The sequence below is a fragment of the Ranitomeya variabilis genome, chromosome 1 (genome assembly GCF_051348905.1).
Source record: "Ranitomeya variabilis isolate aRanVar5 chromosome 1, aRanVar5.hap1, whole genome shotgun sequence".
Classification (NCBI taxonomy): Eukaryota; Metazoa; Chordata; class Amphibia; order Anura; family Dendrobatidae; genus Ranitomeya; species Ranitomeya variabilis.
The window spans coordinates 708832410-708860212 of NC_135232.1; the positions used below are offsets into that span (position 1 = coordinate 708832410).

At 43.9% G+C, this 27803-nt stretch overlaps 1 long non-coding RNA gene across 1 annotated transcript; it reads right to left on the bottom strand.

Moving 5' to 3' along the window:
* LOC143818755 (uncharacterized) lies at positions 1-27699 on the bottom strand. Its single transcript, XR_013224684.1, has 3 exons — positions 27077-27699; positions 2982-3079; positions 1-2100 (listed from the first exon to the last, which is right to left on the bottom strand). It is a non-coding gene; the product is annotated as an uncharacterized LOC143818755 (long non-coding RNA).
* Between the last annotated feature and the right edge of the window lie 104 nt (positions 27700-27803).

Consider the following 27803-nt stretch of genomic DNA (forward strand, 5'->3'; position numbering starts at 1 on the left):
TCTATCTATCTATTATCTATAAATAATAATAAATAATCTTTACTTCTATAAAGCTCTAACATATTCTGCAGCCCTTTACAGTTTTGCACACATTATCATCACTGTCCCCGATGGGGCTCACAATCTAAATACCCTATCAGTACGTCTTTGGAATGTGGGAGGAAACCGCAGAACCTGGGAGAAACCCACGCAAACACGGGGAGAACATACAGACTCTATCTATCTATCTATTATCTATCATCTATCTATTATCTATCTATTATCCACTATCTATCTATTATCTATCTATCATCTATCTATCCATTATGTATCTATCTATCTATCTATCTAAATCTGCGATAGTCCAGTTTTGGTTCTCCATTTATGCCGGCACAGCCCCTATCATGTCTTTCCTCTAATCTTTCCCTTTATACTCCATAATCCACATAATCCTTCCCCTTCTTATTCATCACCCATGAGGGCCAAACTCTGCCAACCCTGCCGGTTCCATCAGCAGAAGAACAATGTGATGCCAGTGATAATGGTGGAAGAAGCGTCTCAGCCTCACAACCTTGTCCCTTATATTTCCACGTCTTCGGCTCTTTTTTTTTTCTCCATTAACTTAACATTTTGCGTGTTGAGTTCTACTAAAGTCGCCGAACAGTTCTGCCGAGCTGGAATCCGCGGCATCAAGGCTTAGTCACAGCACATCCGCATCAAGCTCCAACTATCAACCTGCTTTCCTGCAAAGGACTCATATTGCCAGACCCATCTTTCATGAGTTTTCTTTCCCTTGACAGAAATCAGCAGGGTTAGAATAAACTGCATAAGATATCAGCTCCTCAGGAAGGAACATGAAAAAGACCTTCTATCACTTAATGAAAAATAGCTTCTTTTTTGGACAGAACTTCATAGGCTACAATCAAGCAGCGGCACCCCCTTCTTGACGTGCAATAGAGTCAAATCAAGTCGGCATCTATTAATAATATTTCCCCTAGTCCTTTCATTTCTCTGCATGTCCTACCACTGTCAGGCCCCGTGATGGAGCCGAGCCTTTATCTCGTCCGAGTCTGCTCTGTCAGAGTGATAAACAATTCTAACAAGAATCAGAATAAAGATCTTCCCAGTAGACTCAAATAGATAGAGGCCTTTCTCATTTTCTCGACGGAGAAAAAAATTTAATCTAGCGGCTGTGCTTTTCAAGCGTCACATTCAAAGAGATGCAAATTTGTCAGTGCTGAGACCCCGGCTGACTCTGAGCTCTGCGTGAATGTCAAAGGGGGGACTCGAAGCCTTTGACATCTATGCTTTTTTGGGGCTATCTGCAAAAAAAAAAAAAAAAATCTTTGTACTTTTGCTTTTCAACAATTTTCATAAGTTTTTTTCTTAGGAAATAAAATTGTGCCGTGGGGAAGGTAAGGGAGGGAAAAAATTCAGGTAATTGTGCATAAGTATGGCCGTTTACAATTAACCTACTTGGTGCTGGAGATGAGAGGTTTTCGTTACTTTACCGACATCGGAGGGGAAATGATGGTACGATAGTGTGAGTTGGGAATTTTGAAAAAATGTTTTTTTGTTATTGGATAAGAAAACAGTCAAGGAATCTTGGGAGTTTTACAACTTGATCTTTAGTTGACATGAGATAACATTCGATCAGCAGACTGCCATCTATCATGACTCCTCCATACACATGAGCACACGGCTTAAAAGAGCATCCATGTGTTTTCAAAGAAGAAAGTGGAGAAACTCTCTGTCAGACTCCTCTAGTTGCAGACCATCTCCCCTAAAATTAAAGGATCGAACATTAAATTTCCAAAAGGCCAATACTATTCACCAACGTCACCTGTTGAAGAAGAGTCGTGAAGCTCCATACACATGAGAAGGTCAACCGGTCCTGTGAAATTAGCGGGTCCAGATTACTTTTATGCAATGTATACTGGTGGCCTTTAGCTAAAATGAAGGTGGCTGTACACATGAGTTAATGTTCTTTCAGCAGGCAGACATTTCTCTCTCAAGTCTTCCATACACATGAGTGCATGGCTCAGTAGAGCATCCATGTGTTTCCAATGGAGAGAGTGGAGAATGTCTCTGTCAGACTCATCTGGTAGCAGCACATCTCCCCTGAAAAAAAAGGATTTGGCATTAAAATTCCAAAGGTCCAATCCTTCTAACCCTTCACATCTCTCACGACACCCCATACACATGAGATGGTCAACCATTCCGGTGAAATTGGGGGATGCAGATGACTTTCATCTAATGTATACTGGTGGCCTTTAGCTAAAGTATAGGTGGACATACACATGAGAACTTTCTTTCAGCAGACAGCCATCTCTCCTGACTAATTCAGACACATGAGCGCTCAACTCCATAAAGCATCAATGTGTTTCTAGTGGAGAAAGAGGAAAAAGCCACTGTCAGACTCCTCTGTGTTGAAATTCTAAAGGGCCAATCCTACTGTCCCACCGATATCATCTGCCAGAGGAGAGCCAAGAGGTCCACATACATATCATATGATTGTCCGATCCAGTTGAATTAGCGGGTTATAGCCACCTTTCATCTATTATGTATTGGGGTGTTTTTAACGTAAGTACAGGTGGCCATACACCTGAGAGTTGCCAAAAGTATCTCCCAATGTATGGTAATGGTAGCTGTCAACTTGACTGCTATGGGATGTTATGGCACCCTACTCATTCATGGTGTAAAAGAACATCAATGCTATGCAAAAAGTTCAAAGTTTTGTATTGCCCTATGTTGTAAGAGTAGCGTGACAGCCAACATGCACTACATCTGTATGGTTACTGCAATTGGGAGTGAAAGGTTAGCCACGAAAGTTGAGTAACTGTGCCAAAATTGAATGCCCTCAGCTTATCACAAGCAAATCTACTGAATACCAAATTGAAATGACTATATCCACTGCAAATTGAATGTACATTATTCTTCTCCCTGGTAACAATAGCAAAATAAACATGGTTGAAGAAAAAAATTGGAAAATATATATTCACCTGTTCTTCAACAGTCACCAATCCAGTGCTTTTCAGTCCAGTCTACTTTAGCACCTCCAACCACTGGCATCATCGGTATCTCCTGTGCTTAGTAGGACCTGCAACATCACAATACGTGTCTCTCAATGGGGTGTAGCTAGCACAATGGGGCAGAAGTTGCAAGGGAAGATCAGACAGAAAAAGACAACTGGACCAGAGCAAGCCTGCGAGTGGCTAGGTGACTATGGTCAGCTACCATTTTGCTGGATTTGCCCAAAGCATGTTACTCAAAAATTGAATTTTGGTGATTTAATTATTTCTTTTTTTTTTTTTTACATTCAAGGTGAATTTTATTTCACCTCTGGTCAATGTACTCATCTCTATTAGACATTACAAATCTCTATGGCACTGACTTAACTTCCATACTAACACCTAGCATGCCATACTCTTCTTCTCAATCAGGTAAGAATCAAAAAGCCACCATCCTTGGCCGAATTCGTTTGACCAAGTTTTGACCAACATGTTTAGCCAACTGCAAGCTCTTTCGCACTTCTATTATAGAGAATGGAATCATAGAATCTAGTGGAGTCCTACAAATTCTTGACTCCTGGTAGTGATTTTGCCGATGTCCAACTGATAAGGACTAAAGAAGTGCAAATTGATTCACAATTAATCAAAATAGTTAAAAATTTCTCTGAAATTTTGGCAAATCTGAAATGTTGGGAATTTGATTCAGGAGAATTATTTGGAGTGCTGTGAAGAGGTTAAACAAATAATAGAAGATTATACTGACCTGTCCTAGGCCCACCTGTCACTTGTCCTGCAAGGTACTCCTCTCGCTCCCTCCCTCCAGTGTTTGGATCTTTCCGTGCTTACGCGGTTGGGGCACAACGTACGTCATTGACCATATGTTACTGCTTTAAAGGGGACACTATTTTTCAATTGGAGGTACAACATAAAGAGGGTCCCTGCTCACGTACTGAGATTCAGATCTTCCACAACTGACTAAACCTTACGCAGTTGCATGGGGTGTGACGTACAGACCTTACGCTACTGCCTTAAAGGGGACAATATCTGTAAGTGTTCCCGCCTAGGGCAGGTGATTATAATCTTTTATTATTATTTTAAACCCTTTCGCTCCTATCAATTTACTATGTTTTGGAGCCTGATGACATCTTAAAGCATAATAAACGTCTTTTCACGGAAAAAAGGGCAATATTGATTCTGATTGAACTTTATCTGGATCAAAATCCAATCCGCCAGCCGATCTGTGTGAATCTGAATGTAAATAATTTTGGGAGATTCGCACTTAGAGCTAAAGTGGCACTGTTTTTATGAAGAGGGAAAAAAGTAGTCTTGTTTGGGACTCCCCTTACATTAACTTAATTTTTCATAATCCTTCTCTATTTTCATTTGTTTATCTTTTATCATTGAAAAGAAGGATGCAGACTTATAGGGTGCAGAGGTAACCTAATAGGGTGAAAAACACCAACAATATGAATGGTAGTGTACATTGGGGCTGTTAAAGGAGCTTTATGTTGCATTGATACCCTGATGGGCCCCAATGACACTAATATTATAAATACACCTGTGCTAAGGAGCTTTATGTTGCAGAGGTAACCTGATGAACCCAAAGACAGTAACATTATAAATACACTGGTGCTAAGGAGCTTTAGGTTGCAGAAGTAACCTGCTGGGACCAAAACACCAATATTATCAATACACTGGTGCTAAGGAGCTTTGTGTTGCAGAAGTAACCTGTCGGGGCAAAAGGAGCCAATATTATCAGTACACTGGAGCAAAGGGGCTTTAGGTTGAAGTGATAACCTGACATGTTGAAAGACACCAGCATTATAAGTTCACTGATGCTATGGAGCTTTAGGTTGCAGAGGTTGCCTGAGCGACCCAAAGACACCAGTATTATAAATAAACTGGTTGTTAGGAGCTTTATGTTGCAGGGGTAACATGTCAGGTCCAAAAACACCAGTGTTATATACAGTGGCATGTAAAAGTTTGGGCACCCCTAGTCAAAGTTACTGTTATTGTGAACAGTTGAGAAAGTTGAAGATTAAGTGATCTCTAAAGGTCTAAAGTTACAGATGACACATTTCCTTTGTATTTTAGTCAATATATATATATATATATATATATATATATATATATATATATACTAGCTGAAGAGCCCAGCGTTGCCTGGGCATAGTAAATATCTGTGGTTAGATATAGCACCTCACTTCTCTTATTTTCCCATCACGCCTCTCATTTTCCCCCTCACATCTCTCATTTTCTGCCTTACACCTCTCATTTTACCCCTCACTCCTCTTATTTTCCCCCTCACTCCTCTCATTCCCCCCTCACTCCTCTCATTCCCCCCTAACACTTGTCATTTCGACCTCACATCTGTCATTTTCCGATCACTCCACTATTTTCCCTCACTCCTCTCATTCTGCACTCACACCTTTTCATTTTCACCTCACACCCCTCATTTTCACCTCACACCTCTCATTTTCCCCTCAGTATATCCATGTTTGTCATCTCCCTTATATATAGTATACACCTGTATGTCATCTCCTGTATATAGTATATACAGTACCTGTATGTCATCTCCCCTGTAAATAGTATATACCTGCTGTATGTCATGTCCTCCTGTATATTGTATATACAGTGCCTAAAAGTAGTATTCAACCCCCTGCAGATTTAGCAGGTTTAATAAGATGCAAATAAGTTAGAGCCTTCAAACTTCAAACAAGAGCAGGATTTATTAACAGATGCATAAATCTTACAAACCAAAAAGTTTTGTTGCTCAGTTAAATTTTTATAAATTTTAAACATAAAAGTGTGGGTCAATTATTCTTCAACCCCTAGGTTTAATATTTTGTGGAATAACCTTTGTTTGCAATTACAGCTAATAATCGTCTTTTATAAGACCTGATCAGGCCGGCACAGGTCTCTGGAGTTATCTTGGCCCACTCCTCCATGCAGATCTTCTCCAAGTTATCTAGGTTCTTTGGGTGTCTCATGTGGACTTTAATCTTGAGCTCCTTCCACAAGTTTTCAATTGGGTTAAGGTCAGGAGACTGACTAGGCCACTGCAACACCTTGATTTTTTGCCTCTTGAACCAGGCCTTGGTTTTCTTGGCTGTGTGCTTTGGGTCATTGTCTTGTTGGAAGATGAAATGACGACCCATCTTAAGATCCTTGATGGAGGAGCGGAGGTTCTTGGCCAAAATCTCCAGGTAGGCCGTGCTATCCATCTTCCCATGGATGCGGACCAGATGGCCAGGCCCCTTGGCTGAGAAACAGCCCCACAGCATGATGCTGCCACCACCATGCTTGACTGTAGGGATGGTATTCTTGGGGTCATATGCAGTGCCATCCAGTCTCCAAACGTCACGTGTGTGGTTGGCACCAAAGATCTCGATCTTGGTCTCATCAGACCAGAGAACCTTGAACCAGTCAGTCTCAGAGTCCTCCAAGTGATCATGAGCAAACTGTAGACGAGCCTTGACATGACGCTTTGAAAGTAAAGGTACCTTACGGGCTCATCTGGAACGGAGACCATTGCGGTGGAGTACGTTACTTATGGTATTGACTGAAACCAATGTCCCCACTGCCATGAGATCTTCCCGGAGCTCCTTCCTTGTTGTCCTTGGGTTAGCCTTGACTCTTCGGACAAGCCTGGCCTCGGCACGGGAGGAAACTTTCAAAGGCTGTCCAGGCCATGGAAGGCTAACAGTAGTTCCATAAGCCTTCCACTTCCAGATGATGCTCCCAACAGTGGAGACAGGTAGGCCCAACTCCTTGGAAAGGGTTTTGTACCCCTTGCCAGCCTTGTGACCCTCCACGATCTTGTCTCTGATGGCCTTGGAATGCTCCTTTGTCTTTCCCATGTTGACCATGTATGAGTGCTGTTCACAAGTTTGGGGAGGGTCTTAAATAGTCAGAAAAGGCTGGAAAAAGAGATTAATCCAAACATGTGAAGCTCATTGTTCTTTGTGCCTGAACTACTTCTTAATACTTTAGGGGAACCAAACAGAATTCTGGGGGGTTGAGGGGTTGAATAATAAATGACCCTCTGAAAAAACTTTTCACAATTTAAAAAAAAAAATAAACAAAGAAATAACATTCTTTTTTGCTGCAGTGCATTTCACACTTCCAGGCTGATCTACAGTCCAAATGTCACAATGCCAAGTTAATTCCAAATGGGTAAACCTGCTAAATCTGCAGGGGGTTGAATACTACTTGTAGGCACTGTACCTATGTGTCATCTCCTCCTGTATATAGTATATACCTGTGTGTCATCTCTTCTGTATATTTAGCGCCCCCACTGCCGCAGGGCCGAGGGGTACCCGGTACCGGGCCTCTGAGTCTCTGCTCTGGGGTTGTCACGGTGGCAAGACCCGGTCCGTGACCCTGCTGAGGGGCGCACAATGAATGGTGGTGGTATGGTGTTGATGTTATGGTGCGGTGTAGTGCCGGTCGCGGTCAATAACGAGGACACCAGGTTGCAGTCTCTTTACCTCTTTACTGAAGGCTTCTGAGTCCTCAATCCGGAATATGGTTAACAGGGCTGCGCAAGTCCGGCCGGTCCGATGGCACCTCCAGAGTTCCCTTTGCAGGTGGAAATCTGTGCCTACCTTCCTGCGCTTGTGTGTTGTGGTCCTCCCCTGCTGTGCTTACGGGATAGTCCCCACAACTGTTGTGTCTGTTTCTCGTGTTCCCTCACAACTCAATTCTGATGTTCTCCCTCTACGTCCCCCTGATCTTACGGTTAGGACGCACCCGTATGACGGGGAGGCTCGGAGCTCTTCCGGGACTCCAGCGTCGCCCCACTCCTGTTGTTACCCCCCTGTGTCTTCCTGGGTCTGGGTGAGACAGCCCGCCTGTAACTGACTGTCCTGCCGTAGGTTTGAAGTTTGGCTTGGAGCTCTATACTTCCTCGGCGTTCCGGCCACCGGTTATGCGCCTCAATAGGATGTTGCCTCGTCTTACAGCACGACTCCTACTGGTATTCTCCTTGTTGCGTTGATCTCGTTTCTCACTCAGCACAATAAACCTCGCTTCTTGTCCTTTCTTGGGGTACCGCCGCTATATCGTGCAGGCGCGGTCCCGTAACGTTCTCTCTAGTTGCTAGGCCTCTGTCAGGATCCCACCCCTGACAGGGACCCCTCCGAATCTTCCCCTACAACACCCTCTGCCACAAGGTGTTGCCTGGTTCCAACCCAGTCAGCTTTCTTTTTCTCACTTCCTGGCTAACCCCCAGTTTTACCAGATTGTGAGGAGTGGCCTAATAAATAGAACCCTTAGCTCCCCCTGGAGGCCAGACTGTGAAATGTATTGGTGTCTGTGATACCTGGTCAGATGAACTCCTTCAGTGCCATCAGACGTACCATAGCCCCCCTTAGTGGCGGAGCTACAGTACTGCAACGACCAGGACTCTGGGGCGCTGCACTCCCCCCCGGTTAAATCCAGTACTCCTGGACTGGGAAGAAAACAACAATACATGTCAGCAAAAAGACATACAATTTTGAAAATGCAAGTACAAGTAAACTTTTTAACAGAGCTTCCCTTTATGGGAGGTGAGGACGCTTGAACGTTACAAACATGGTTAAATACTTTAAATAACAGACTATAAATAACTTCTTTTACCCAACCGGGTATTCTACTAAGTGCAAATTTTGTGAACAATAATTTAACATTGCCTTTAAGGACGTACTCGCTAAATCCACTAAAGACCTTCTTATAAGACATTATAAGGCTACTCAACGTTTTTGCATTCTCCTACTTTACGTCTGCAGGACCGCCTGTCCTAACTGCTCCAGGCCTGCTGCCTCTCCTTTCTGTACAGGACCGCCCCTTTCCGCCCGGGCCTACTGTCCTTCCACTACTATACACAGTATAGAACATATCATTTTTCTTTCAGTTCGAGATCACTGAGCCATCTCTGTATGGCTCCTAGGAGGACTCACTAACTAACCCCGTACGGGTTCACTTCCTGTCCTCGTTCTTCTATCAACATCATTAAACATTTCTTACAATCAACTAGTTAGCTACATTTAACTTTCACATACCAGCATTATTACTTTTTCTTTTAGAGCATCATCATTCTCTAAGTGCTATCAATGAACATCCCCTTTAAGAGGGGACCAAGTCTCTCTGAGGTAGTGCAACTTCTCAAGCTGCAAGTCTGTTCGCAATAAGGACTCCGGTAATGTTTTCAAAAACAGTATCTTCACAAAGTGTCCTTTCTTTATGTAAAACCAGTAGAGAGCACCTTTAAGAAGGTGCAAACTATTTACAACATCAGTTTGTGAATCATTCACCAATCACCGTCCATGATTCGGCAGTCTTTTGATAACTGAGCAAAAGTAGAAAACAAACAAAAAGCAATAGGAATCCCGGGTCAACAAAGGGATCCCTTTAAGAATAACCCTAGACGGGTTTTAGCAGCAAAACAGTAAAAACAATTAACTATGTACATTCAATAAAGCATTCTTGCTTACTCAGTTTTCTTGCGGTGCAGGGGGTGGTCTTTGATCCGCGGCCGATGCGGTGTCAATACCGGTGGTTGATCTCTCAGGTGCCGTCAGATCACTCGGTGTCTGGACCTGAAGGCTAACCCTGTTTGCAAGTTCGGTGGCCGCCACAAGGCAGACGGTGGTGAGAGTAACAAGATCTGTCAAGCCCGGATCAGTCATGGTCGGGGCAACAGGTGACGCCTCTTCAGGCTCACAGCGTTGGACATTCCGAGCGCACCACCCTTGCGCACTCCGGTGGCGGGTGTAGGTCACCTGATCCCCCCTTTGCAATGGGTCACAATATTGGTTACAGCAGGGAGTTTTCACGTTGTAACTAGTAACGAAGACGTCAGTCGGTAGTCCCGGTTCCTGTATGGAGCCCCAACCCCTCTTCGGGTGGAAGGCCAGCACAGTTCCCCGCTTTACCACGTCTTTCCTGCCGTGCGCAGACTTTCTGCGTTTCGTTTGTGGCGTGTCAGGTGGTTCCGTCTCGTCTCGGTGTCTCCAATGCATGATTAAACATTGTTTATACTGTTCCCAAGTGAGCACAGCAAGGGTGAGGCCGTCCTCCCAGGCCCCATCTGGCCCGGTCTAGGGGGTGTCCCACCGGAGGACCACCCCGTCTGGGCCCACGTCTATGGGTTCTCCCATCTTGGTCGGTAGTTGAGGTACCAGCTTCCCCATCGCGTCGGGGGTGAGGATCACCCGCTCCACTGAGAGGAAACAGTTATTGCTGGGGTGAGGAGCGGTCACGGGAGCGGGATCGGTCGGGGGAGCAGAATCGGTCGGGGGAGTAGGGGCGCTGTCCATACCTGCGCCTGATGTGATTCCACCGATGTCGATCTGTTCCGTTGACGAGGACACTGGAATCGGCTGCAGCCCGGACCGCGGCTCCTCCGAGGTGGCCTCCTGATGTGGCTCCGCCCTCCATGGCTCCGTGGTGGGGATAGGTAGGCTCGGCTCCTCCGTCGGCGGCTCCCAGGAGTTCAGATCCTTCACCGGCGGTGGACGCGAGTCCGCCTCTGGTGGGTGAGGGCAAGCCGGGCTCACTTCGCCGCTGCTCAGGCACTTGCTGATCGTCATCGCTGTCCGGCATTCGGCGGCAACGCATGCACCTGGCTCCGCCATTTCTCCGAGGTCGAGCTCTCTCTTCACCTCGTTCCCGCCGTTGCAAATCAGGGGGTGGTTCTCCTCTGCTGCTGGGCAGGTCGTCATCTCGCAGCAGAAGTCGGAGGGGGCAGTCGCTACTTCTGGCGCCGCTCTGGTAGTCTCCTCCAATGGCACGCCCTCCTTCTCCCTCTGCGCTCCCTGTGGCGCTGTAATGGCGGCGGTTTTGGCGGGAACCTTTTGGCGGCAAATGGCAATACACAGTCTTTGCAATAAAACTCCGTCCAAGCACAGTAAATCACAGTTCCAAGGCACACATGACCCGATTCTTCAGGCTTAAGTAGATCCTGTTCGTGACGCCAAGTTGTAGTGCCCCCACTGCCGCAGGGCCGAGGGGTACCCGGTACCGGGCCTCTGAGTCTCTGCTCTGGGGTTGTCACGGTGGCTAGACCCGGTCCGTGACCCTGCTGAGGGGCGCACAATGAAAGGTGGTGGTATGGTGTTGATGTTATGGTGCGGTGTAGTGCCGGTCACGGTCAATAACGAGGACACCAGGTTGCAGTCTCTTTACCTCTTTACTGAAGGCTTCTGAGTCCTCAATCCGGAATATGGTTAACAGGGCTGCGCAAGTCCGGCCGGTCCGATGGCACCTCCAGAGTTCCCTTTGCAGGTGGAAATCTGTGCCTACCTTCCTGCACTTGTGTGTTGTGGTCCTCCCCTGCTGTGCTTACGGGATAGTCCCCACAACTGTTGTGTCTGTTTCTCGTGTTCCCTCACAACTCGATTCTGATGTTCTCCCTCTACGTCCCCCTGATCTTACAGTTAGGACGCACCCGTATGACGGGGAGGCTCGGAGCTCTTCCGGGACTCCAGCGTCGCCCCACTCCTGTTGTTACCCCCCTGTGTCTTCCTGGGTCTGGGTGAGACAGCCCGCCTGTAACTGACTGTCCTGCCGTAGGTTTGAAGTTTGGCTTGGAGCTCTATACTTCCTCGGCGTTCCGGCCACCGGTTATGCGCCTCAATAGGATGTTGCCTCGTCTTACAGCACGACTCCTACTGGTATTCTCCTTGTTGCGTTGATCTCGTTTCTCACTCAGCACAATAAACCTCGCTTCTTGTCCTTTCTTGGGGTACCGCCGCTATATCGTGCAGGCGCGGTCCCGTAACGTTCTCTCTAGTTGCTAGGCCTCTGTCAGGATCCCACCCCTGACAGGGACCCCTCCGAATCTTCCCCTACAACACCCTCTGCCACAAGGTGTTGCCTGGTTCCAACCCAGTCAGCTTTCTTTTTCTCACTTCCTGCCTAACCCCCAGTTTTACCAGATTGTGAGGAGTGGCCTAATAAATAGAACCCTTAGCTCCCCCTGGAGGCCAGACTGTGAAATGTATTGGTGTCTGTGATACCTGGTCAGATGAACTCCTTCAGTGCCATCAGACGTACCATAGCCCCCCTTAGTGGCGGAGCTACAGTACTGCAATGACCAGGACTCTGGGGCGCTGCATATATACTATATACCTGTATGTCATCTCCTATATATAGTATATACCTGTATGTCATCTCCTGTATATAGTATATATGTATGTAATCTCCTCCTGTATATAGTATATACCTGTAAATCATCTCCTCCTGTATATAGTATATACCTGTGTGTCATCTGCTCCTGTATATAGTATATACCTCTGTCATCTCCTCCTGTATATAGTATGTACCTGTATGTCATCTCCTCCTGTATATAGTATATACCTGTGTGCTATCTCCTCCTGTATATAGTATATACCTGTGTGCCATCTGCTCCTGTATATAGTATATATCTGTGTGTCATGTCCTCCTGTATATAGTATATACCTGTGTGTCATCTCCCCTGTATATAGTATATACCTGTGTGTCATCTCCTCCTGTATATAGTATATACCTGTGTGTCATCTCCCCTGTATATAGTATATACCTGTGTGTCACCTCCCCTGTATATAGTATATACCTGTGTGTCATCTCCTGTATATAGTATATACCTGTGTGTCATCTCCCCTGTATATAGTATATATGTGTGTGTCATCTCCAGCTGTATATAGTATATACCTGTGTGTCATCTCCCCTGTATATAGTATATACCTGTGTGTCACCTCCCCTGTATATAGTATGTACCTGTATGTCATCTCCTCCTGTATATAGTATACACCTGTGTCATCTCCTCCTGTATATACTATATACCTGTGTGTCATCTCCCCTGTATATAGTATATACCTGTGTGTCATCTCCTCCTGTATATAGTATATACCTGTGTGTCATCTCCCCTGTATATAGTATATACCTGTGTGTCACCTCCCCTGTATATAGTATATACCTGTGTGTCATCTCCTGTATATAGTATATACCTGTGTGTCATCTCCCCTGTATATAGTATATATGTGTGTGTCATCTCCTCCTGTATATAGTATATACCTGTATGTCTTCTCCTGTATATAGTATATACCTGTGTGTCATCTCCCCTGTATATAGTATATATGTGTGTGTCATCTCCCCTGTATATAGTATATACCTGTGTGTCATCTCCTGTATATAGTATATATCTGTGTGTCATCTCCTCCTGTATTTGACCTCATTCACAAGTTATTTGCTCAGTATTTTTACCTCAGTATTTGTAAGCTAAATTGGCAGCCTGATAAATCCCCAGCCAACAGGAAGCCCTCCCCCCTGGCAGTATATATTAGCTCACACATACACATAATAGACAGGTCATGTGACTGACAGCTGCCGTATTTCCTATATGGTACATTTGTTGCTCTTGTAGTTTGTCTGCTTATTAATCAGATATTTATTTTTGAAGGATAATACCAGACTTGTGTGTGTGTTAGGGCAAGTTTCATGTGTCAAGTTGTGTGTGTTGAGTTGCGTGTGGCGACATGCATGTAGCGACTTTTGTGAGATGAGTTTTGTGTGGTGACATGCGTTTAGCAACTTTTTGTGTGTCGAGTTGCACGTGACAGGTTAGTGTAGCAAGTTGTGTGCAGCAAGTTTTGCGCATGGCGAGTTTTGCACGTGGCGAGTCTTATGTGTGGTGCGTTTTGAGTATGTGAAAGTTTTGTGTGAGGCAACTTTTGCATGTGTTGTGTTATGACCCCAGTGGACAGGGTCTCAGAGGTACGTGTAAGTCTGCGAGATGCAAAAATCCAGCTCATAGGGCAGTGGTAACTGGGTTGACCAAATATCTACTCCTAACGCCAACACTAGAAGTAGCCGGGGATCATGCCTACGGTGATTGCTAGATGACTCGCGCCAGCCGGAGAATCTAACTACCCCTAGGAGAAGAAAACAAAGACCTCTCTTGCCTCCAGAGAAAGGGACCCCAAAGCAAGATACAAGCCCCCCACAAATAATAACGGTGAGGTAAGAGGAAATGACAAACACAGAAATGAACCAGGTTCAGCAAAGAGAGGCCAGCTTACTAATAGCAGAATAAAGCAAGATAACTTATTTGGTCAACAAAAACCCTATAAAAATCCACGCTGGAGATTCAAGAACCCCCGAACCGTCTAACGGTCCGGGGGGAGAACACCAGCCCCCTAGAGCTTCCAGCAAAGGTCAGGATACAGATTGGAACAAGCTGGACAAAAATACAAAACAAAACAAAAGCAAAAAGCAAGGAAGAGACTTAGCTTTAACAAGCAGGAACCAGGATCAGTACACAAGAGCACAACAGATTAGCTCTGATTTCAACGATGCCAGGCATTGAACTGAAGGTCCAGAGAGCTTATATAGCAACGCCCCTGAACTAACGGCCCAGGTGAGCATATAGGAGAAGACAGAAGCTCCAGAGTCAAATCACTAATGACCACTAGAGGGAGCAAAACGCAAATTCACAACAGTACCCCCCCCTTAGTGAGGGGTCACTGAACCCTCACCACGACCACCAGGGTGATCAGGATGAGCGGCGTGAAAGGCACGAACTAAATCGGCCGCATGAACATCAGAGGCGACCACCCAGGAATTATCTTCCTGACCATAGCCCTTCCACTTGACCAGGTACTGAAGCCTCCGCCTGGAGAGACGAGAATCCAAGATCTTCTCCACCACGTACTCCAACTCGCCCTCAACCAACACCGGAGCAGGAGGCTCGGCAGAAGGAACTACAGGCACAACGTACCGCCGCAACAAGGACCTATGAAACACGTTGTGGATAGCAAACGACACAGGAAGATCCAGACGAAAGGATACAGGATTAAGGATTTCCAATATCTTGTAAGGACCAATAAAACGAGGTTTAAATTTGGGAGAGGAAACCTTCATAGGAACAAAGCGGGAAGAAAGCCACACCAAATCCCCAACACGTAGTCGGGGACCCACACCGCGGCGGCGGTTGGCAAAGCGCTGAGCCCTCTCCTGTGACAACTTCAAGTTGTCCACCACAAGATTCCAGATCCGCTGCAACCTATCCACCACAGAATCCACCCCAGGACAGTCAGAAGGTTCCACATGACCCGAAGAAAAACGAGGGTGGAAACCAGAGTTGCAGAAAAACGGCGAAACCAAAGTGGCGGAACTAGCCCGATTATTAAGGGCAAACTCAGCCAACGGCAAGAAGGTCACCCAATCGTCCTGATCAGCAGAGACAAAACACCTCAAATAAGCCTCCAAAGTCTGATTAGTTCGCTCCGTCTGTCCATTAGTCTGAGGATGGAAAGCAGACGAAAACGACAAATCAATGCCCATCCTACTACAAAAGGATCGCCAGAATCTGGAAACGAACTGGGATCCTCTGTCTGACACAATATTCTCAGGGATGCCGTGCAAACGAACCACGTTCTGGAAAAACACAGGAACCAGATCGGAAGAGGAAGGCAGCTTAGGCAAAGGAACCAAATGGACCATCTTGGAGAAGCGATCACATATCACCCAGATAACAGACATGCCTTGAGACACCGGAAGATCAGAAATGAAATCCATGGAGATATGTGTCCAAGGTCTCTTAGGGACAGGCAAGGGCAAGAGCAACCCGCTGGCACGAGAACAGCAAGGCTTAGCTCGAGCACAAGTCCCAAAGGACTGTACAAATGACCGCACATCCCTTGACAAGGAAGGCCACCAAAAGGATCTGGCCACCAGATCTCTGGTGCCAAAAATTCCTGGGTGACCTGCCAACACCGAGGAATGAACCTCGGAAATGACTCTGCTGGTCCACTTATCAGGCACAAACAGTCGGTCAGGTGGACAAGAATCAGGCCTATCAGCCTGAAATCTCTGCAACACACGTCGCAGATCTGGAGAAATAGCTGACAAGATAACTCCATCCTTAAGAATACCAACAGGTTCAACGACTCCAGGAGCATCAGGCACAAAGCTCCTGGAAAGAGCATTGGCCTTCACATTCTTTGAACCTGGTAAATACGAGACAACGAAGTCAAAACGGGAGAAAAACAATGACCAGCGGGCCTGTCTAGGATTCAGGCGTTTAGCAGACTCGAGATACATCAGATTTTTGTGATCAGTCAAGACCACCACACGATGCTTAGCACCCTCGAGCCAATGACGCCACTCCTCAAATGCCCATTTCATGGCCAACAACTCCCGATTGCCCACATCATAATTTCGCTCAGCAGGCGAAAACTTCCTAGAGAAAAAGGCGCAAGGTCTCATAACAGAGCAACCAGGGCCTCTCTGCGACAAAACGGCCCCTGCTCCAATCTCTGAAGCATCCACCTCAACCTGAAAGGGAAGCGAGACATCAGGCTGGCACAAAACAGGCGCCGAAGTAAACCGACGTTTCAACTCCTGGAAAGCCTCCACGGCAGCAGGAGCCCAATTAGCCACATGGGAGCCCTTCCTGGTCATATCCGTCAAAGGTTTCACAATGCTAGAAAAATTAGCGATAAAACGACGGTAGAAGTTAGCGAAACCTAAGAACTTCTGAAGACTCTTAACTGACGAGGGCTGAGTCCAATCAAGAATAGCTCGGACCTTGACTGGGTCCATCTCCACAGCAGAAGGGGAAAAAATGAACCCCAAAAAGGGAACCTTCTGTACACCAAAAAGACACTTTGAGCCCTTGACAAACAAAGAATTTTCACGCAAAATTTTAAAGACCATCCTGACCTGCTCCACATGCGAGTCCCAATTATCAGAAAAAACCAGAATATCATCCAGATAAATGATCAAAAATTTATCCAGATAGTTCCGAAAAATGTCATGCATAAAGGACTGAAAAACTGAAGGGGCATTAGAGAGCCCAAAAGGCATCACCAAGTACTCAAAATGACCTTCGGGCGTATTGAATGCGGTTTTCCATTCATCACCTTGCTTAATGCGCACAAGGTTGTACGCACCACGAAGGTCTATCTTGGTGAACCACTTGGCACCTTTAATCTGGGCAAACAAGTCAGACAACAGCGGCAAAGGATACTGAAATTTGACAGTGATCTTATTTAAAAGCCGATAGTCAATACAAGGCCTCAAAGATCCGTCCTTTTTAGCCACAAAAAAGAATCCCGCACCAAGAGGGGAAGAAGACGGACGGATGTGTCCTTTCTCCAGAGACTCCTTGATATATGAACGCATAGCGGTATGTTCAGGTACCGACAGATTAAACAGTATGCCAGGCCAGTATTGAATGTTTGATGCATTGCAGAAGTGGGATTATAAGAAAGAAAATTTTGAGTTTTTTTTTTTTTCCCTCTCTCATTTTTTTTTTTTTTCTTTTCCCCTTTACCTCAGAGTGGCTTAAGCTTGCTGCAGACATGAATGTCCAGACCTTGATTACAAGTGTGGACCAGCTTGCTGCTCGTGTGCAGGGTATACAAGATTATGTTATCAGAAATCCTAGGTCTGAACCCAAGATACCAATTCCTGAACCGTTTTCAGGAGACCGATTTAAGTTTAGGAATTTCAGGAATAATTGTAAATTGTTTTTGTCCCTGAGACCCTGTTCGTCTGGAGACTCTGCTCAACAAGTAAAAATTGTTATTTCATTCTTACGGGGTGACCCTCAAGATTGGGCTTTTTCGTTGGCGCCAGGAGATCCGGCATTGGCTGATATTGATGCGTTTTTTCTGGCGCTCGGTTTACTTTATGAGGAACCCAATCTTGAGATTCAGGCAGAAAAAGCCTTGCTGGCTATGTCTCAGGGCCAGGACGAGGCTGAAGTGTATTGCCAAAAATTTCGGAAATGGTCCGTGCTGACACATTGGAACGAGTGTGCACTGGCTGCTAATTTTAGAAATGGCCTTTCTGAAGCCATTAAGAATGTTATGGTGGGTTTTCCTATTCCCACAGGTCTGAATGATACCATGGCCTGGCATACTGTTATGACCCCAGTGGACAGGGTCTCAGAGGTACGTGTAAGTCTGCGAGATACAAAAATCCAGCTCATAGGGCAGTGGTAACTGGGTTGACCAAATATCTACTCCTAACGCCAACACTAGAAGTTGCCGGGGATCATGCCTACGGTGATCGCTAGATGACTCGCGCCAGCCAGAGAATCTAACTACCCCTAGGAGAAGAAAACAAAGACCTCTCTTGCCTCCAGAGAAAGGGACCCCAAAGCAAGATACAAGCCCCCCACAAATAATAACGGTGAGGTAAGAGGAAATGACAAACACGGAAATGAACCAGGTTCAGCAAAGAGAGGCCAGCTTACTAATAGCAGAATAAAGCAAGATAACTTATTTGGTCAACAAAAACCCTATAAAAATCCACGCTGGAGATTCAAGAACCCCCGAACCGTCTAACGGTTCGGGGGGAGAACACCAGCCCCCTAGAGCTTCCAGCAAAGGTCAGGATACAGATTGGAACAAGCTGGACAAAAATACAAAACAAAACAAAAGCAAAAAGCAAGGAAGAGACTTAGCTTTAACAAGCAGGAACCAGGATCAGTACACAAGAGCACAACAGATTAGCTCTGATTTCAACGATGCCAGGCATTGAACTGAAGGTCCAGAGAGCTTATATAGCAACGCCCCTGAACTAACGGCCCAGGTGAGCATATAGGAGAAGACAGAAGCTCCAGAGTCAAATCACTAATGACCACTAGAGGGAGCAAAACGCAAATTCACAACAGTGTTGCAACTGTTGTGCATGTGGCTATTTTTCCGTGTGTGCAAGTTTTGCGTGTGGCGAGTTTTCCATGAGGTGAGTTTTGCACATGTGGCGAGTTTTGTGTGAGCCTAGTTTTGCATGTGGCGAGTTTTGCGAGTGGCGAGTTTTGAGCTGCAACTTTTGTGTTTCGACTTTTATGTGGCGAGGTTGGTGTATGTGTGGTGAAATGTGTGCTGAGGGTGGTATATGTGTTCAAGCACATGGTAGTGTGTGGCACATTTTGTGTGTGTGTTCATATCCCTGTGTGTGGTGAGTATCCCATGTCGGGGCCCCACCTTAGCATCTGTACGGTATATACTCTTTGGCGCCATCGCTCTCACTTTTTAAGTCCCCTTTGTTCACATCTGGCAGCTGTCAATTTGCCTCCAACACTTTTCCTTTCACTTTTTCCCCATTATGTAGATAGGGGCAAAATTGTTTAGTGAATTGGAATGCGCGGGGTTAAAATTTTGCCTCACAACATAGCCTATGACGCTCTCAGGGTCCAGACGTGTGACTGTGCAAAATTTTGTGGCTGTAGCTGCGACGGTGCAGATGCCAATCCCGGACATACACACACACATACACACACACATTCAGCTTTATATATTAGATATACAGTATATATATATATATATATATATATATATATACAGTACATATTGTATATATATTTTCATATTTTACATTCTAAAAATTACAAAACGGACAATGAGCAGATGCATAAGTTTGGGCACCCTGCATGGTTAATACCAAGTAGCACCCCTTTTGCAAGTATCACAGCATGTAAACACTTTTTGTAGCCAGACAAGTCTCAATTCTTGTTTGAGGGATTTTCATCCTTTCTTCCTTGGAAAATTCTTCCAGTTCTGTGAGACTCCAGGATCATCTTGCATTCTCTGCTATTTTGTGGTCTAGCCAAAGATTGTCAATGATGTTCAGATCAGAGGGACTGTGAGGGCCATTGTAAAACCTTCAGCTTGTGCCTTTTGAGGCTGTCTATTATGGATTTTGGTATGTGTTTAGGATCATTATCCATTTGTAGAAGCCATCCACTTTTCACCTTCAGCTTTTTTACAGATGATGTTATGTTTCCATTAAGAATTTATTCAAATTTCATTGAATCCATTCTTTCCTCTACATGTGAAATGTTCCCAATGCCATTGGCTGCAACACAACCAGAAAGCATGAATGATCCATCCCTATGCTTAATGGTTGGCAAGATGTTCTTTTCCCGAAATTCTGTGCCTTTTTTCCCACACATACCTTTGATCATTGTGCCCAAACAGTTCTTTCTATTTTATCCTCCTCGGTCCACAGGACTTGTTTCCAAAATGCATCAGGCTTGTTTAGATGTTCTTTTACATACTTCTGACACTGAATTTTATGGTGAGGACGCAGGAGAGGTTTTCTTCTGATGACTCTTCCATGATGGCGATATTTGTCCAGGTGTCTCTAAACAGTAGAACAATGTACCACAACTCCAAAGTCTGCTAAATCTTTATGAAGGTCTTTTGCAGTCAAGCAGGGGTTCTGATTTGCTTCTATAGCAATCCTATGAGCAGCTCTCTCTGAAATTTTGTTTGGTCTTCCAGACCTTATCTTGATCTCCACTGTTCCTGGTAATTGACATTTCTTAATTACATTTCCAGCTGTGGAAAGGACAACTTGAAAACGATTTACCATCTTCTTATAGCCTTCTATTTCTTTGTGGGCCTCCACCATTTTCATTTTCAGAGTGGAAGACAGCTGCTTAGAAGATCCCATGACTGCTGTTTTTTGGCATAAGGTAAGAGGAGGCTGAGTTTTTGTAAAGCTGGGAAATTTGTATGACCTGGCCTTTCCTAATGATGACAGTGAACAAGCCATAACCCTAGCAGGCTAATTAATGTCTGAAACCTTGGTCAAAGTTATCTGACCACACAAATCTCCAAAGGTGCACAAACTTTTGCATAGACCCATTTTTGTTTTTGGAATTTTTAAAATGTAAAAAATGACCATACACATATTTTTCCCCTAAAATACAAAGAAAATATGTCATCTTTAACTTAGGCCTTTTAGAGATCATTTAATCTTCAGTTTGCTTAACTGTTCACAATAACAGTAATTTCAACCAGGGGTGCCCAAACTTTTATATGCCACTGTATGGCACATGGTCCTGTACATTGGGGCCTGGTACAGATTTATATTGCATCTTTGATTGAAAGATATTTCACCTTTTAAGGCAGTAGCATATGGCCAGGGTAAGGTTCTGGCATGGAAGGGGTCAGTGCTGTGCTGAGCATCTTGCTTCCTTCCCCTGCACAGTAGGCATTAAATGCGCATCATAAGCAGCGTTCTGCAGGTTTCACACTACTTATTTACAAAGCCTAATGGAAAGCTGAGACTCTTTGAAGGGCAAGCTGTTTTCCATGCAAGAAATGTACAAAACAGGTGAGAATAAATAGCAACAGATGGGGAGCAGTATAAGGTGGACCTCCACTAACATCCAAACATCTCCTGCCGGAGAGCAGGGAGGAAAAATAACCCAGCGGTATCTGTAGTGTGGGTCATCAGGGCGAACGCCAGCACGTCCCTGATCAGGGAAATAAGATGATATCTTACATCAACCACCTGAGACACCGTCAAGGTTAACACTATAGATGCCGACACACACCAAGATCAGGGGCCAAATAGGAGGCCATGGTTAACCCTTTCATAACTAAAATGTAGGCATTTCCCTAAAAAATACATTCAGGTGCTGGAGGATCCATTTTTAGACCACTAATAATAATATTATACTATCGCTCATTCGACATGTAATTTAGTGTCACATGTAAAATGGGTATATTTTATTACTCGCACCTTGGCATAAGCTTTCCAAAGGAAAAGTAAGAACTTGCCAAGGATCAGACTGACTGGACCAATAACTGATCCTGAGAACAGTGCTCTGGAATGCTCCTGGAATGGGAACGTGGCTGTGCATGCACTGTACCCCGCCATTCATGGTCTATGGGACTACTGGAGTTAGCCCAGTCCAACGTTTGTGCTCATGGTCTAAGGGATTACTGGAGTTAGCCCAGTCCAGCGTTTGTGCTCATGGTCTAAGGGATTACTGGAGTTAGCCCAGTCCAGCATTTGTGCTCATGGTCTAAGGGATTACTGGAGTTAGCCCAGTCCAGCGTTTGTACTCATGGTCTATACAACTACTGGAGGTAGCCCAGTCCAATGTTTGTGCTCATGGTCTATGGGACTACTGGAGGTAGCTGAGTCAAACGTTTGACCAATGTTCTTTTCTAGAATGGCATTTCAGAAGCAAGGTATTGGGTTCATGGGGGATCCCAGCTGTCTGACTCCAGCAATCCATTCGATTTGGATAAAAATTTTACATGCAGAACCACCACTAAATAACATCAAGCATGCTTGATAAAGACCTATAATGGTCGAAACGTTGCATAAAGGCAGAATAAAGCTCTTTTAATCCTTCATCACCTGGATGGGATGCTGCTCCTTTCTTGTACTGGACTGTGTTTTCCTCCTGGGTCTTTAGCACATTGTCGTTGTGACAACTGGGCTCCACAATGCTCTTCCATGCCTAAGTGTGCTGCCACATGCAGGACCACCACCAAAGTGTGACAGAGTATTTTGGAATGGGAAAGGTTCCAGCAATTGGACCCTCAACCCAGCAAACTACTGGACAGGTAATAACTGCAGATAGTAGTTCGGTTCATGAAGACCTCCTCCAAACAAGACAACGGGTCTATGAAATAGCCCATTAGAATGTAATGTTGGCCGCCCATGAGGTCCACCCATCCATTCATTGTCTACAGGACTTCAGAAAGCAGCCCAGTACAGCGATCGACCAGTGATCCATACAAAAAGAGCAAATCAGAGCCATGTTCTTTGATCATGGGATCCCAGAAGATGGAATCCCCGAGATCAGATTACCACTCCATTCTGATGGGGTATTACAGAGTGTCGTTTTAAAAATAATGGGGATCCCAGAGGTTCAACCCCAAACAATCTAATTCGAAATAACTCTTTAAAAGAGATGTGTGAGATTACAATAATATGGATGATTTTTCTGAAGACAGCGCCACTGTTCTCCATAGGTTGGGTTTGATCTTGCAGGTCAGCTAAATTGTGCTTTGATTATGATTTTAAATCTTGGTTAATGACACTTTGGATTGGCTGGAAGTAGAAATGAAGTTCTGATTGTATAGGAAGAGCTCTTTTAAAGAAAGAAGTGAAGATTAATCCCCTGAAAGTACTAAAGGTGGTGAATAAAATGAGAAGGAAGGAGGAGTCTTCTTCAGACGCAGAGCCATTCTTGCCATGGGCTACGTGTATTTACCACCTGTTGGACTAGTTTTCCCCATTTAAATCCCTCACTTGTCAGACATTTCAGATATGTCTTGAGTTAACAGTTCCAAATGGTACATAGTAAACAAAAAAAGAAAACATGGATGTATTCTTCCAGAAACAGCGCCAGCCTTGTGTACAGGTTGTGTCTGATATTACAGCTGAAGTCCGTTGCAGTGAATGAGGCTGGACAGGCGCTGTACTTGGTCAAATGCTGCCATGTTTTTTTTGGTAAACAGTTAAAGATCATATAAAGATCTTGATTTGGTTCAGGAGACCCTGTAACTTATGTGGAATAAAGGTCCTGTTAAATACATACTTTTCTACAAAAAAAGTGAAGTAGTGTGGGTTCTGTCAAAGTGACTACTTTTCAGACATTGTATGTTCAACTTATATTTATTGACTATGCCCCTAAAATGCCTCCAACCATCCTTGAATCACAAGCCAACAATGTGAACTTATCGGAAAGACATGGACAATTAATATTACGAGAACCTGGCACCCACACCGTTCAGCTGACCCCAAACTTCGACGAGGACCGTGGCTGCTTACTCTTGCTCGGTAAGGATAAATGCCTCCTCTGCCCTCTCTGCAGACTTCTCCCTACTGAGACTTCTTCTGGTGTCTATGTAAATTAAAGGGGCTCCGCAAACAGGGCCCCTTTTTTAAAAAAATCCCCCAATAGTTCTAGTAAAAAGGTAACTTAATTTATCAGCATATTTGAGAATCTTCTTCATCCAAGTCCCTTTCAATTGCATCATGAACGGTCTTGCCTATGGGACCACCCACCCGCCACCCCACATCCCACCACCCGCATTCATCTGATCAAAATCTTACCCATCGAAATACACAGAAATCAACCGGACATGTTGATCCTCAAGGAGCACCTCAATCCATGGACTCCTTTCCACATTCTGTTGTCAGTTAATTAACCCTCAACTAAGGGGTGGTCTATACCAGATGACCCGCGGCACAGTAGACCAAAAAAAATGACCCCTCAAATGTCTAGAAGTCCTCATCACCATGAACCCAACGCCAGGCCATGAATGCGATCAATGACTGAACGAAGTAATTAATATTAATCTATTCAGTGCCAGCTGCAAAAAAAACAACTTGTAAGGGAACCCAAGTTTCATAGCCATAATTAACCCTTTAATTACCGGAGGTTTAAGAATTTACTCGAGCCATTCGGCGCCTGGTACACATTGTCATTTTAGAATATTATGTTGTTGTTTTTTTTACCATTCGCCTCCATATTCTTTTATGTATAACAAAATAAAAAAAAATAATAAAACTAAAAAAACCTCAAAGCATTATTAACAGCCTCAGAATAAGAAATTGTATTTTAAACTCATTTATACTTTACAGAGGGAAGCAATAATGAAAATCCTTGTAAATCTGTATCTGATTTCTAATATTCGTGTTATGGCAGAACATGTACTCTGGGTTTATGTTGAGTGTAAATTATTTTAGAAATCTTGTCAGGTATAGTGCATTCCAAGGTTCACTTGCAAATTTTAATCAGGGTAACATGGAAGGGGGATATGCAGGCTAGATTAAAATGTATTCTTTCACCTTGTACCGAGTCCGTGGGTTCTGATATATATATACTGTGAAAAAAAATAAAACTGGTCCCTCTTGCATGACAGGGGAACACACTGGGAAGTGTGTAAAAGTATATATATATATATATATATATATATATATATATATATATATATATATATATATATTCATTAAACTTACCGTATTTTCCGGCGTATAAGACGACTGGGCGTATAAGACGACCCCCCAACTTTACCAGTTAAAAAATAAAATCTTCTTAAAAGTCGGGGGTCTTCTTATACGCCGTATGTCGTCTTATAGGGCCGGTGAATATGTGCCTTTTGGGGGGGGGGGAGTGATCCTGATGAGGACGAGGGGGCGTCTCACAGGAAAGTGAGTATCCCCCATTACCTTATCATAGCGCTGCAGCGTGGGGTCTCTGTGCTGGGAGCGGCGGCTGCTGTGCTGTGGTGCGGCGGCTCCTCTTCTGCAGTGTGGGGCCTCTGTGCTGTGGGGTGGCGGCGGCGGCGTATCTTTATGCAGTCGGGGCTCCTCCGGCATCTCATTAAAGCCTGGAGGCCCCGCCGGCAACTCCATCGGTACAATGCGGTGGCCTCCGGGAAAATGGCCGCTGCTCAGATTCAGATCTCGTCCCGAGATCTCGGGAGACGAGATCTGAATCTGAGCAGTGGCCATTTTCCCGGAGGCAGCTCAATAGGTGCGATGCGGTGGCCCGGCCGCTGGGGGCTGCGCATGCTCAGATTCAGATCTCAACGAGATCTGAATCTAAGCAGCGGCCATTTTCCCGGAGGCCAGCGCATTGTACCGATGGAGTTGCCGGCGGGGCTTCCAGGCTGAGATGCCGGAGGAGCCCCGACTGCATGAAGATACGCCGCCGCCGCCACCGCCCCACAGGCCCCACACTGCAGAAGAGGAGCCGCCACAGCACAGCAGCCGCCGCCGCTCCCAGCACAGAGACCCCACGCTGCAGCGCTATGATAAGGTAATGGGGGATACTCACTTTTCTGTGAGACGCCCCCTCGTCGTCATCAGGATCACTCCCCCCCCCACCCACCATATACACCCGGCGTACAAGGCGATTCCCGGCGTACAAGACGACCCCCGACTTTTAAGAAGATTTTCAGGGGTTAAAAAGTCGTCTTGTACGCCGGAAAATACGGTAGATCTTACCCAATTTTTATTAAATATAAATACACACACACATATACATATATATATATATATATATATATATATAATAAAAATTGGGTAAGATCTGAAAATATTGCATATACGTAAAGAGTAAAAATTGAGTGGCACTGGTGAATGAAAAAGATTATACTTAAAAAGGAATTGAATAAAAATAATAAAATTTGCATAAGATCTAAACATAACACATATAAAAAGACTAGCATTTTATTACCGTATAACAAAAATAAAAAAAGAGAAAAAAATTAAAGCTGGAACAAAATTAGACAAAAAATGTAAGTTGAGTAAGGTACATAGAAACAGATATACTGAAAAAAGAAAGCAGAAAATAAAAAGTAAAAAGAAATAAAATTTAGGGAGAATATAAACCTACTTATTAATTTACCTTTTGTGTACAATCCTGGCTGCCCCTTTCCTTCTGTGTGGTCCTTTCTTTCCCTCCCCTCTCCTATAATATCCAGTTTGGAATTGATTTGCACTAGTGGTGAATTATTTGAACATGACTGTTATATTGACATAATTGTGTAAACAAGCTATTTCTGTTATAAGATTTAATTGAATAAAAATGTATTGTTTAAAAAAAAAGTGAAGAAATATAAACCTACCTATTAAAAAAAAGTAAAGAAATATTTATACAAATATATATATATATATATATATATATATATATATATATATATATATATATATATATATATATAAAAAAAATAAAACAAGTAAAATAAAAATAAATACAATTTTGGTGGAGCATAAATATTTATATATATAAAAAAAATAAACTAAGTGAAATAAAAATAAAATTTTGGTAGTTGGTTAATAAATATTTATAAAAAATAAATAAAGCAAAATTTACATAAAATGTTGGTATTGCATAAATATTCACATAAAAAAATTAAAATAAAACATTTTGGTAGTGTATAAATTAATATTTTGTATAAAAAATAAAGCAAAATAAAATTATGATTTTGGTAGTGGATAAATAAATATTTAGAAAGTAATGAAGGAAAGTAAAATTATAATTTTGGTAGAGGATAAATAAATATTTTATATAAAAGTAAAATAACAAGTAAACTGAAGCAGAAAGATCCTCCCAGCAGACCCCAGAGATGGAAGTGTTTCTCATTTTCTCCCTGGCAAAATTTAATCTAGCGCCTTGGCTTTTCAAGCGTCATATTCAAAGACATGCAAATCTGTCAGTGCCTAGACCCTGCCTGACTCTTAACACTATGTGAATGTCAAAGGCTTAAAGGTCGTCGTTCTTTTTCTTTTTCTGTGTTTTTTTCCTCCTTCCATTCCGACTAAATTACAATAAAAATGAAAACATGACGCACCTCTACCTGTTTGTTCCAAGCCCGTCTGCTATTTTGCTGATCTGCATGGCATGAAACAATCTGTTCGTACAAATGAGAAGAGTACAGGAGTCTAGTGCCTGCCTAGAAATGCTAGCATTCCAGCACCAGACATAAAAACACACATTCATTAGGCAGCGATGGAATCTTCTATGCAAACCTCCTTTTAACACACTTCCGGACTAGGTGCATTTTTTTTTCTGTATGTTTGATGGCATTTTTTATGCTTAAATAAAAGATGCCGGCAGTGAAAGCGTTGGCGTTGATGGTAGTGTAGAAAATAATCATGATATAAAGCAGTAGTTACAGCAAATCAGTGGTTGACATAGACAGTGTGTTGTTTGCTGTACGCCGGAGTACATCTTGTTTTTTATTTTTTTTATTTTTTATATTTGTGATTATTTTTATAACGCACTTTTGGCTTTTAGGGTCTTGTAGAATGTTTATGCTGTGGATGTAAAAAAAATTTTTTACCTTTTAATGTAGAGGAAGGCTATTTTGCTATTTGCTCAAATTCATGTTGGCTTAATGGATAACGGCTTCATGTCATTACTTTCGGGACCAGGTTAAAAAGTCATAGAAGAGAAGAAAAATATTTAAGGAGAAAGTAATCCATGTGTCTAAGAATTTTTGCCTTTACTTTGAAGCATTTAGAAAACAATTAGGGTATGTGCACACGTTGCGGATTTGGCTGTGGGTCCGCAGCAGT